General features: G+C 44.8%; 1 protein-coding gene across 2 annotated transcripts in view; it reads left to right on the forward strand.

The window, feature by feature from the left end:
• LOC101936531 (vascular endothelial growth factor receptor kdr-like) overlaps positions 1-13,609 on the forward strand; it is a 184,969-nt gene that overhangs the window by 9,997 nt on the left and 161,363 nt on the right. The window lies entirely within an intron of this gene.

Below are 13,609 nucleotides of genomic sequence, written 5' to 3' on the forward strand. Positions count from 1 at the left end.
GGGAAAGAGATTGCCAAGGAAGTGCAGAAGGGAGCTTGCAGGCTGTCTGGAATTGTTCTTCATTTGAGGGTCAAGGAAGCTTGATCCTGTTATTATCTGTTCATTTTTTTAACCTTCATGAATCCAAAACACCTCAGTCAAAATGTTTGCTTCCTTGGGGTTGGAGGTTAGGAAATTTCACCCCATGGGTCAAATTCTGCCTCATGGTTACAGTGGTGTAAATTTTGCATAGGACTCCCATGGAGTTACTTTGGATTTACACCAGTATAATTGTAAGCAGAATTTGGCAGCACGTATTTCTCACAGAGGTCTCCCAAAAGAAGACAGTTGCTGTTTAAGGAGCCAACCCTATATGGTGCTTTAACACCCTCAGTTCCCATTGATGGCAACTAATGCTGGGTGCACAACTGGAAAATGTTGACAATAAATGGAAAACAGATTTTCTAGCTTTTCCCACCTTGCAGGACCCTAGCCTAACTTATCAAAACTAGTGATGCAACGAACAGATTTCTCCTCCATCCACAGAAGGATGCAATCAGTAATTGCGGATTCACAGCAGAAATAGGCTTGCTGATCCAAAGTTCTGATCCAGATCCCAAATTCCCTCAGTCTTTAAAAACTGAGATTTAGATTTGGCCCTTTATAGACAGCGGGGTCATCTGTGATGATACGTCTGAATCTGAACTTCCCAGATGTTTGGAAGTGCTGGGATCTAGGGCTGGGATCCAGGCCCATCTCCAATTTGCAGAAAAGTACCGTGTTTATTCTCCAGTGATTATAAAAAGATCTTTTTTCCATGCTTCATCACACAGTGCTCCGCCTGCTTGAAACTGCCTCCTGATGGGCCCGTAATATGTGCCCATGCTGTAGTATTGAAACGCTTTCTAGCTGCAGTCCTAATTACAGTGCTTCTTCGTAGAGGAAATGCTTGTTGCAAGACAGTAGTGTGTGCCTGTGTTTGCAGAGAGGAAAATAAAGTCTTGTGGATGGTAACTAGCAAATCACAAGGTCTCTGTCTTTCCTTACAGAAATATAAATCCCCCATGTGCCCAATATTCTGCAGTCTCCAGGCCTATGTCACTAGCCCAGCCTGCCTTGTGCGGCAGTAACCCACTCTCTCCACTGCCACAGCTCTCATTGCACTTCGCCCATGAAGGCTCTCGCTCCATGAATCCACCTTACAAAGAAGAGTGCAGAGGGCATGTAGTCATCTGAACCAAAAATTCTGCACCACTTTGTGATACACAAGTTTTCAGATCACCCCAAATGCTGTGGGCCAGAGTCCCTCTCCCTTGCACTCATGGAAGTCCAGTGGGACAGATTCTGCTCTCCATCACCAAGACATAAATCCAGACCTTTGCTTTCAGTGACGGTACTCCAGGTGAGAGGAGAATCGAGCTCTGCATTGCTGCATTGTACTATGTGTCTGTTTCAATTACAATATTCTCGCAGCAAGGACAGTTGGCCAAATTCATCACTGACATTAGTGCAGCACCACTGAACTTGGCCTCGTATCTTTCTGAAGTGCCTAACAAATGCTATTGACAATAGTATCTCTCTCCTCTCTCCACCAAAGCATTAGATAAAAATAAAAGACGCTAGTAATAAATACTGTTGGGTGTGTAGACTGAAAACCACCGGCCCAGTCCAGCTATCTTGACACGAGTTCTCCCTCTGAAGCCAGTGGGACTACTTGGATGAGCAAAGATGAATCGCTTAAGTAAAGGTTGCAGGAGGAGTCTTACAGTTTGAACAGACCTTCCTAACTCAGGATGGGCAAATTTAGTTTGGGTTAAATAAAAGCTGAGATGATTGTTAGCTCCAAATTCTAATGAACAGATTCTTAGTTATTATTTGCATTACTGTAGTGCAAAGAAGCACTGAAGTCAGTTAACTACTTTAAAACACTATGAAATGCCTGAACTGCCTTTTTTCAGCCATAAGTGGAAGATCCAAAGCAGCACAAGTGATTTCATCAGGGTACTTTGGGGCCTGCTGAAGCCAGTACCTGAAGTTTCCTTGAGAGACAGCTTGATCTGGCCTGCCAGCTAGAACAAGGAGGATAAAGCCTCCATGCCGAACTTCTGAACCTTGTGCTCAGCTGCTAATTCTAACATATGGGGAAGGAACATGATTTGAAAAATTGCTCCCTGTGCTTTCCAAAGACTGAGGTTTTCATCTGATTCAGTTTCTTGGATTGTCTGTGTTGAAGGACTGGGATTGCCAAAGAAGCAACTCACTCCATCTTGCAATTGCGCTTTTGTGCAGGTGGAGACAAGATTAGTCCATTTTTAAGCCCCATTGCTATATCTTGGAGGGTGTATAGGTAGCACTTTTTTCCAATGCCTGTCATGAATAATCAGATGAAATAATAGTATAACGTGTGGGGGGACACTTTATCTAGATCTAGCTATAGATGAACACGAAGCAAGGAAGTTAAAAATGGTTTCAGCTGCACAAGGCTGCAGGAGAGAACAAAACAACAAATTTGGCCAGTTTAGAAGATTCTTCTGCTATTACAACGAAAAGATTGATTTGAGTAAACAATGATGTCACCCGGAGACCCTTTTAAACACAGTTTAAGCTATTACACAGTGAGAGACAGAGAGAACCATCTAACCTTTCCACCTCTGCACATTTTTCCTTTACAAATGGATGGCCTCGATGTTGTTTTTATTTCAATGTCATACATTGGGCTAAATTCTGCTCTCAGATATACAGTGGTGTAAAACCACAGTAGCTTGACTGAACACCATGGAGAGACTCTGGATTTGCTCTAATGTAACAAAAGCAGGGTTCTTGGGTTTTTTAAAATTACAATTTATTTTAAGTTTCCTGGCATAATATAGGTAAGATGGGAGGTCATTGAGAACTTCTTTAGTCAAAGCACTGACGCTTCTTAGTAGGGCTCTAAACTATGGGTTTTATTGATCATGTCTGCAAATCCTGTGTTGCTTATGTAACATACTTGTAAAGTGTGTCATGTCCCCCTCGTGTGACTAGTTCACATAGAGGATAACAGCCTGCTACTGTTACTAGCTAATGGAGTTGCTTCTTTAGCTCACATCTGTTTTGGTGCTGAAGATCCCACAATCAGGTTTTACGCAGTCCTTACTCAGGCAAACTTCCCACTGAGTCCAGGTCTTTGGGATTTGGCCCTGTAAGAATGTCCACAGAGATTCACTAAATTCCCAGAGTCCTACTTCAGCATGAACTGGGGTTTGGTATAGAGATTCCTAGGGGCAATGTCTCCTTTGGCTATCTCAAATTGATTAGCCTATTCTGCTTGGAAAGAGTGCCACATTTTCATCACATTTCATCATCGCAGCCTAATGACAACTTTCCAATGTGAAATGATACCACAGGTTTCTGGGAACTGAGAGGCTAATTACCAAGAAGTTGCTAATGACTACATTTACAGTTTAATTGCTTGATCCACTGGTATTTCAGGCTCTGATTTTGTCCACTGAAGAGACAAACTAGACCTTAGGTTTTATTTGTTTATGTTTTTGGAATTCCTCTTGGCATTCTGGGCTGCACTGATATGCGGGCTGTTTTCTCACTGTTTTCACACCAGGGCATCATGCTCTAGCCCATTGTGGTTCTGCAAGTTTCACACACACATAAAATGTAGCTTACCCCTCCAAAACAACTTTGGGTGTAATGAAAGAGAAGTAGAGGTCAATCAGGAACCAAAGTGTGTAGAGAAGAGGGAGCTCGCAAGAATCTATCAAGTCTTTTTTTTTTTTTTTTGGCATCCCTTTTGGATCCAGACAGTGTTGTAAACCAACATTCTCATCACCAGTCATTATCATTAGACTAGAGAGAGGGAGGATGTGTTCAAAGCCATCTCACTCCTCTTTCTCCTTACTCTAGGGGAGCATCACATGTACCTTTAGTTAGGGTGACCTATAGGAATAGGATGGCATATTTAGTGACTCATGTCCTTTGGCCTGAAACCAGTAAGATTATGTTAGGAAGCCTTTGATCAAAGAAAACAGTGTGTTTTCAAGCAGTAATAATAAAGTGTGATTTTAATACCCTGGATAAAACATGCTGGGTTGATCTGCCTTAAAAATAACCTTTACACTTAATCTTTCATATTCTTGTTCTTTATTTGCTTGAAATGTAGCTGCTTGAACTATTTTTACTCCACGGTCAGTTACTTATGTTTAATAAATAAGATGAAGAGGGTGGATCGTACTTTGTCTCCTGCTGGGGGCTGGAGTTAATTCTTATTGGAGTTGTTCATGCAAAGTATTTATTATTACTATTAGCCATAAGTACTGGCCTCTCTCTTCCAGTTGTACTATCCAACATGTCAGAAGAAGCTATTGCCCCAGCTAGACTTATAGTCATAGAGGTTTAGGCAAGAAATGACCACTAGATCAACTAGTCTGGCCTCCTGTATATCACAGGTCACCAACCCCACCCAGCAGGCTAAACCTAAACTTGTCTTACACAACACAGCCAGATAGAAAGAGGGGCTGGGACATTCCAACTAGCCTTCCAGTGCAGGGTAACAGCCTTTGGAGAGAGAATCTCCCTTTATAGTCCCAAGAAAGTGTGCCATCTTTTTGTTGTTGTTGTTGTTGCTTTAAACATCCCTCATGCCTGAGTCCAGAAGGCTTGGAACTCTTGGAGAGTTTCTGCTGGGCGGATGCGGCAAGAGAAAAGGGGGTCTTTTTGTCTGGTTATAATCAGGCCCGCCGACAGCAATTCCGGGCCCCAGGGCAGAACAGTCAATAGGCGCTCTTCCGGCACAGCCAGAGCTTCCACCAGGCGAGGATCTAGGCACCAGCAAAGCAAGCACGTGCTTGGGGCAGCCCATTTGCAGGGGCAGCAGGGATCCAGCATGGGAGCTGAGAACCAACAGGGGGCCCTGGGAGCTGTAGTTCCTTGGTTAGCTCCCTGCCTATAGAGCCAGCCCTGGAGAAGGGAAAGAACTACATTTCCCAGCATTCCCTTGGCCACTACCAACAGGAAACAGGGGGAGGGAGTGAGGTAGCTGAGACCTCATGCTGCGGTGAATGGAGAGCTGCACTGTGAGTAGGGATACCATATTTTAACATTCAAAAAATAGGACACTCCACAGGGAGGGAGGGTAGCCCCACCCTGCCCCCATCCACTCCCTCCGACTGCCCCCCACAGAAAACCCCAACCCATCCAACCCCTCCTGCTCCCTGTCCCCTGATCACCCCCTCCTGGGACCCCTGCCCCTAACTGCCCCCCAGGATCCCACCCCCTATCTAAGCTTCCCTTCTCCTTGTTCCCAACTGCCCCCTCCTGAGACCCCTCCCAACTTCCCCCCAGGACCCCACCCCCTACCTGTCCCCTGAGAAACTCCCGGGACTCCCATGCCTATCCAACTGCTGCCTGTCCCCTGACTGCCCCCCAACCCCTGACCCATCTAACCCCCCTTCTCCTTGCCCCTGACTGCCCCCCCCCGAACCTCCGCCCCATCCAACCCTCCTGCCCCCTTACTGTGCCACTCAGACCAGCGTGTCTGGCTCCACGCAGCGCCAGACACACTGCTGCATACATGCTGCCGTGCTCCCCCGCAGAGCCACAGCACCTCCCCCCCTCCCAACACCTGCCTTCCAGATTTGAACACCTCAAAATTCAGGAGTGCTCAAGCTCAGTTTGGGCAGCTGTTACTTCATTTCTCCCAAATCAAATATACTGATCCACTGTAACTTGCTGTAGAAAAAGTAGGATAAAATTGAGCAAGAAATGCTTCCCAGTGGTTATTAGGACTGGAATTGCTATTTTCAACAGCCATTGCCTTTTTTGTTTGTTTGTTTGTTTAAAAGGAAGACAGTGATATTGCATTGGCAAATTCCCCATAGAAAGAAAGAGAGGAACAAAAGAATAATAAAGGCACCTCAACTTTTCTTCATTTATGTAGGACAGCCTTATAATATGCATCCAGATATCCTCCAATCACACAAGCTGAAAATTGTTCCACTTTACTGCAGTTCTGTAACCATATGGGAACCAATCCTGTCTGTGTTCTGTGCACATCTAAAATTCCTGCTGAATGACCTGCCATGGGAGCAAGTTACCAGTGACCCAGGGCTGCGGCGGAAGGAGGGTGCAGGTGGGGAGGGAGAGAGCCCAGGGCTGGGGCGGCAGGAGGTGTGTATGTGGGGCAATGGTGGGGGGGAATGAGGGAGGCCAGAGCTGGGGTGGCAGGGGATGTGGGTGGGAGGAAGAGCCCAGGGCTGGGGCAGCAGGGGGGTCCGGCGAGGAGCCCAGGGCTGGGACGGGGGGCAGCCAAAAATTTTTTTGCTTGGGGCGGCCAAAAACCTAGAACCACCCTGGCTTCCACATGCCTGCCTCGCCGCCTTTGCCACATTGGTACCACCCCGCATGTGCCTAGGAGCCCTGCGGCCCGCCCAGGCGAGGGCCCTGTTCCCCGCCTCCCTCCCTGTCGGTGGGCCTGGCTATAATCCAGAGTTATCAGTTGCAAAAATGGTTCTGTGCTACTGAGAAAACTTGGGGCAAAAGGCTGGAAATGTCACGCTCTGATTGGGTCTGGTGGAAAAACTCAAAATGAGCTGGTTTGGATTTGCATGTGGAAATGTTTGCGTAGCGCCAGCCCAAATCCATGTGCATTTTCAGTGCATGGCACTGCTCTGCACATTCCTCACCACTGCATCACACTTTCAACGTGCTTTAAAAAATCCCCTTCTTTTTGACATTATACATTATTTGCTGTCTGTTGTTAAGCCATACAGGTTTGACACTGATGGGAGAGATTACTATCTATCATGTTGGTGTCTGAGCTGCCCACTTGAATTGGGAATTCTGGTCCAAAGATGTTCATCTCAAAGCAGTTTACATTCATAAAATAACAGTGTCTTTCAGCAGCAGGCAGCATATTGCTTGGGAAATGATGTACAATGAAGACCGATCATTGTTGGAGAAATGATTGACTAGAATTACCTAAACAAGTCAGAAAAATGAGGCATACAGTTAACAGCATGAAACTCTTATCAATGTAGATCAAATCCATCCATTCATAGAACTGTCTAGGAGAAGTTCAATAATCTGAAAGGCGCATCGCAGAGATGTGCTGTAGTAACCAGTAACACTGCCAATGCAATTCTGCAAAGTGTCCACCAGGTGCTGTTCTGCTTTGTAGAGAAGTATTTCTGCTGCCCAGATACACAGCTCTGAGGGAGAGTGGAGAGAGGAACATATATGCAGATGGAAAGGCCGCTGTCATCTCTGCATCTCCTAGGCTAGCTGATAGGGGACAAAGCATTCGTCGATCCCTCTCTCTACCAAGTGTCATGAGCCGTGGAGCCAGTCCCAGGAAGTGCACAGCACGGACCCTATCAGAACAGTGCCAGCCTTTGTCCTGAGTGAAGGGCCAGATATGGTCCTTCGTCCATAGTCCAGTGAGTGATGCTCTGCACTAGGGAAATCCAGAGGGGTCAAAGGTAGGGGTATGTGGTTCGTACTACAGGCTTAGGGAGTCTCTGGAGCTGCCGCTTCCACACAGTCTTGGTGAAAGGAGATTAGTGGGCATACTCCTCCCCAAATACTCGAGATGTGACACATGCACACCCATGTGGTGGAACTGGCCAATCCACTCCTGGCTGTGCTGTACCAAACGTGCTAGTAATGATCTCCATGTCTGTGATATAGAAATAGGGATAGAATCAGAGAGGGGGGAGAGGAGGGAAGTACTGGTAATCTCCCATTCCCACCTATAAAGCAAGCCTTGCTCACAAACCAAGCCCACCCACCTGAAATGCCAAAATGAGATAACTCACTGTGGCGTGTGCAGATCTTCATAATATGATTGTCCCTCTCCTTTCTTGCATGCTATGATCTGCAGTGAAATAGTTGACAATGCCATCATTAAAAGCATCAGCATTAGGGTTCAGAGTTAACACTTCATTGTGATGCATAAAGCAGTTATTGCTTTGCAGAGGTGTTGTTTCAGGCTTCCTGTGTAAGCCACACCCACTTCATTGTGATGAATAAAGCAATTATTGCTTTGCAGAGCTATTGTTTCAGGCTTCCTGTGTAAGTCACACCCACTCAGCATGGCTTTGTTCCAAACCAATGGTGGCTGGGCCACAGGGAGAGTTTGGTGAGCCTGGTACAACATGGTTTGCAGCTTTGCCTTTTAGGTGTTTAGATCCAGAGGTCCAAGGTTCAGTCTCAGAAGCTGACGACCCAACAAGGGGCACCACGTAACACCTGCAAGCTTGGGTAGGCACCAGTTTATAGCTGGCTCACACTTCTGAAGTTTTCTTTGCGATAATAAACCCTAGAGACTTTTTTTTAATGTAAGCTTAGATTTTGCAAAACCAAGTAGCATTTTTCCAGAAAAAAGTATCAGACTGCTGATCATTGTGAGTAAATCCAAAATAATCCCTGTGCACAAACATTGTGCTTTCTAGATTTACTATAAATATATACATTTACAAGAACCAACAAACAATGAACATCAGTAAATTCTAAAATGTCCCTTGTTTACACTGGTTATACATAATTACTTGAGTACAAATAGAAATTATTTGTAGTTCTCAATGAAATGGGAAAGGCAAGTTCAAATATTAATACAAATGTTAATGTTAATTAAATATGAACATAAAATACAACTTTCAAAAGAGATCAGATAGGTTAAGAATGGCCATACTGGATCAGACCAATGGTCCATCTATCCCAGTATCCTGTCCTCTGACAGTGACCAATGCCAGGTGCTTCAAAGGGAATGAACAGAACAGGGTAATTATTGAGGGATCCATCCCCTGTCATCCAGTCCAAGCATCTGGCATTCAGAGGCTTAGTAAAACCCAAATCATGGGGTTGCAGCCCTGACCATCTTGACTGGTAGCCATTGATGGGCCTATCTTCCATGAACTTATCTAATTCTTTTTTGAACCCAGTTATAGTTTTGACCTTCAAAAAAATTCCCTGGCAACAAGTTCCACAGGTTGACTGTGCATTGTGTGAAAAAGTACTTCCTTCTGTTTGTTTTAAACCTGCTGCCTATTAATTTCATGGAGCGACCCCTGGTTTGTTTATTATTTGAATGGGGGTAAATAACACTTCTTTATTAACTTTCTCCACACCATTCATAATAATAATAAATGGAGATATCCCATCTCCTAGAACTGACCTTGAAAGGTCAAGTCCAGCCCCCTGCCTTCATTAGCAGGCCCAAGTACTGATTTTGCCTCAGATCCCCCAAGTGGCCCCCTCAAGGATTGAACTCACAACTCTGGGTTTAGCAGGCCAATGCTCAAACCACTAAGCTATCCCTCCCCCTATGATAGAGGTTATAGCCCTCTATCATATTTTCCCTTAGCCGTCTCTTTTCCAAGCTGAACAGTCCCAGTCTTTTTAATCTCTTCTCATGCAGAAGCTGTTTCATACCCCTAATCATTTTTGTTGCCCTTCTTTGTACCTTTCCCAATTCTAATATATCTTTTTGCAATGGGGTGACCAGAACTGCATGCAGTATTCAAGGTGTGGGCATACCGTGGCTTTATACCGTGGCATTATGATATTTTCTGTCTTTTTATCTATGCCTTTCCTAAGGGTTCCTAACATTCTGTTCGCTTTTTTGACTGCTGCTGCACATCGAGCGGATGTTTTCAGAGAACTATCCACGACAACTCCAAGATCTCTTTCTTGAGTGGTAACAGCTAATTGAGACCCCATCATTTTGTGTGTGTAGTTGGGATTATGTTTTCCAGTGAGCATTACTTTGCATTTATCGACATTGAACAGCTAGGTTAACAGATGTAAATTGTAGGTTCAGTGTCACCGAGTATTTTTTTAAAGTGACAAAAATAGATTTTGTGATTTAAAAAAAAACCCTGCATAGTCTGAAGGAGCTTTTGAAAACAAGAAGATCTTGACTGCTGGATTGCAAGCCATGGGGGAATAGCATTCTCAGAAAAGAATGTGCTGAATGTAACTGGTCCCTTATGTGTGCTATGATGCTGTATGCCTGCCCACTCCAAAGCATAACAACAATACTGCTTTGCATGTTGTGGATTAAACCTCACAATTTTCCTGTGGGATAGGTTCAGTCTCTCTCATGGCAGAGGAGAGACAGGACTAGGCTGCAATGAATATAAAGAGGGATCTTTATTGAGGTTTCTGGACACATGCAAACTTTGTGGTTCTCTCTGGTTCTTTAACATAGTCAATGCTGCCTAGTGTCACTACACAGGGAGTCCTTAAATTTGGGCATAGACTGAGAAGCCATGGAAGAGCTGCTGGCTTTACGGCACTAGGTCCATTTTACAGATGAGGAAATGGAGGCACAGAAATGAAGGCCCAAAAGTGGCCTGTGATTTTTTTTTTTTTTGGTGACTCAGGTCTTGGGTGCCCTGTTTGAGACATCCAAAATCACTAGCCACTTTCAAAAACGTTGTTCTAAGCAACAGACTTGCCCATGGCTAGAAGGGAAGTCACAGAAGAGGTAGGAGTAGAATGCAGAACTTCTTGCCTCCCTAAGGACCATCATCTTGCCTCCCTAAGGACCTTCCTTCCTATCTTAGCACTAACCTCAGGTTCTGCTGGGGACCAGGAGTCACCTTGATTGTGCTGTGCTGGGGTGTAGTAGAGGCTATTGAGTGGAGTGCTTCTATCTGCAAAGTATATGACAAGAGAATTGATAGGCAATTTAGTGCAGGGTTCTTGGTGTCTCAGCTGAGGTCAGATAACCAGGGTTGAACTGATGTCCTTGAGAATAGGTAGTAATGCTAGCTTTCAAAAGACTGCCTTTTTCTTTTTGGTCAGTATTGTTCTAATTTAAATAGTAGGAAGAGAGCTAACGCTAAAGCTACAGTATTCTCCTGTGAGCCTACTCACTGTTAATCATCCCGAGAGGAAACCGAGCACTCCTTCGACTAATTTTATTATATACAAACGAATTAGTCACTGACCTTCTGCAACTGGATGGTGCAGTTGCTTGAGGCATTTACACCTTTGGGTACATGGGTCGAAATCTGGCTTGGTCCTTCACAGCTGAAGCGATTTTGATGTGCTCAGACTAGTCCCTGGCTGGACATATTGCTTGACAAGGAGGCTCTGTTCAAGAGAGGCCCACCAGGATGGAGGTGCATTGCAGAACGTCATGGTGTGAGTGGGAGGGTCAGGAGCAGAAGAGCAGAGGCTGCTGCATGTCAGGACTGAAGTGCACTGGTGAAACTAGATGAGGGAAGTTAGCACAGTACCTGACCAGAGCTAGCGCCGGTAGAGCAGAAGGACGGTCTAGTGGTTAGGGCATTAGCCAAGGTCTTGGGAAACCTGGCTTCCATTCGCTGCTCTGCTGAAGACTCCCTGTGTGATCTTGAGCAAGTCCCAGCCTCTCTGTGCCAGATTTCCCCCTCTATAAAACAGGGATGACGGCACCTCAGTAGGGTATTGGGAGGATATACATTAAAGACTGTGAAGTGCTCTGATCTTACGGGGACTGGGGAAATCACAGGACCTTAACTAGTTCCTCACTTCCATCAGCAGTTAAAAAAAAGGCATTACGTTTATCCTGATGTGTAAGAAATCAGCATCTCTCCAGTCCTCTGAATAGGCTGGAACATGTCTTGGTTTTGACCATTGCTCTTTTGCATCTAGTATGTTGTGCTACAGGCGACTTTGAATAGAAATGAAGCCAAGCAGATGAAAAAGATTTAGGAAAGAACAGCTCTCTGCAGATTATAAAACGCATGACACCAGCTTATAAAACACCACATAGTACATCCACCACTCCCATCACCCACTGGCTGGTAAGCCGCTGGGCATGCCATGTGCATCGCCTGCTGTGTATATGCTCACGGTTCACACTATCAGCACCCCCGGTCACATTCCCAGAAGATTTACTTGCATCTATTTTTTACACATAACCCTGTCCCTAGTTCTCCAATGCAATTTGCTAATTTCTCTGGGGGGACAATGATCATTGTGCATTCAACAGGGCAAACCTCCCCAGCCCTCAAAATAATAATAATAAATAAATAAACGAAAGGTGTCACTTCATTTGTGAATTTGTTCCAAAAAGCCTCTTAGTTTTATGTCGTGTGTGTCTGCAAGCACAGGAAATTCTCAGAGCTAATTTCCTGCTCCCTCTAATGGGTTTCTTTAGTATCTGCTGCAGCTAAAGGACTCCAGTTTGATAACTGTTCAAATCATCCCCCAGGTATGCCAGCATCTGAGATGCTTCTTGAAGAGCTATCCTATGATGCTGAAGTGCGATCAACTTGTTCTTGCTGTCACTGAAATCAAGTTCCTACGTTGAACTCAGCTGATGGCCTGGTCTCTCATACCTCCACAGCCTGCATGCTTTCTTACCCATTAGTCCCAGCACAAATAACCTTATTGCTGTCAGCCTGTGCAACAAGTTTATAAAGAAATATTTTATTTACCACAGCCGAGGAAGCAAAAAGAGAACTCTCTCTGCATCCTCCTGCATTTTTGGAAAGGATGAATTGCAATTGGAACATCACTCTATAAGAGAGCTAAGAAACATTGATCTCCATTTGTCTTCATTTGTTAACCTCTCCCTTGCTCTGTGTAATTGCACAGTTTGAGGTTACAAACTAGGAACATGCCTTTCCTTGTGTAGGGGCACACAGTGAGCTCAGTCCAACTTCCACTGCAATTGAAGGCAGTCTTTCCAAGGAGGATCTTGTGGTTAAGATATAAGATTGGGAGCTAAGTTACCTGGGTCCTAATTCCTGGCTCTGTTGCAGACTTCCTGTATGACCTTGGGTAAGAGACTTCCTTATTTGTGCCTCAGTTTCCTACTGTGTATAACAGAGATTACTTAGCAACGTCCCAAACATGTTATGAGGTTAAATCCCTTGATGTCTGTAAAGCACTTTGTGGCAGATCCTCAGATGGAAGAAGTGCCAAGTATTATTGTTGTTGTCCTATTAGAGTTATGTTTTCTCAGCTTCATGCATTCTCATCTGACAACAGCAGCTGCCCAAAAACAAATTGAGAGCTGACATATAATTTTAGGTGTCAGTTTCCACAAAAGACCCTTTGACTTTGAGAACGTGGGATACTAGAGTACCATTCACATAGTGAACTCAGCATATGTACATAGATACTTCAACACAGGAATAGATACATAGCACACATAAATCTACAAACCAAATAATAATAATAATTAATAATAAAAAACCCATGCATGTACTGGGGGCCAAACATCTCTCGTTTTTACTATGTCTACAGTAGCACTTTTGTCAGTAAAACATATGTCGCTCAGGGGTGTGAAAAAACTTCCTCCCCCCCTCCCCCGACCGACATAAGTTGCACCAACAGACGCGCCGGTGGACAGCGCTATGTCAGTGGGAGATGCTCTCCCGCCATCATATCTATCGCCACTTGTTGGGGGGTGACTTAATAATGCTGTGGGGAGAGCTCTCTCCCTTCGGCATAGAGCGGCTACACTGGAGATCTTACCAAGGGACAGCTGCGTTGCTAGAGCTGTGCCGTTGTAAGGTCTCTAGTGTAGACATAGGGCTAGCCAATTTGTAACACTTCTGTCTATGTGAAGGATTATTTGTGCTTGAAATGCTGGGGCCAGTCAGACACATGTTTATGAGGATGTTAGTCTCCAAAGGGTTAC

This window comes from Chrysemys picta, chromosome 9 (genome assembly GCF_011386835.1).
Source record: "Chrysemys picta bellii isolate R12L10 chromosome 9, ASM1138683v2, whole genome shotgun sequence".
Taxonomy (NCBI): Eukaryota; Metazoa; Chordata; order Testudines; family Emydidae; genus Chrysemys; species Chrysemys picta.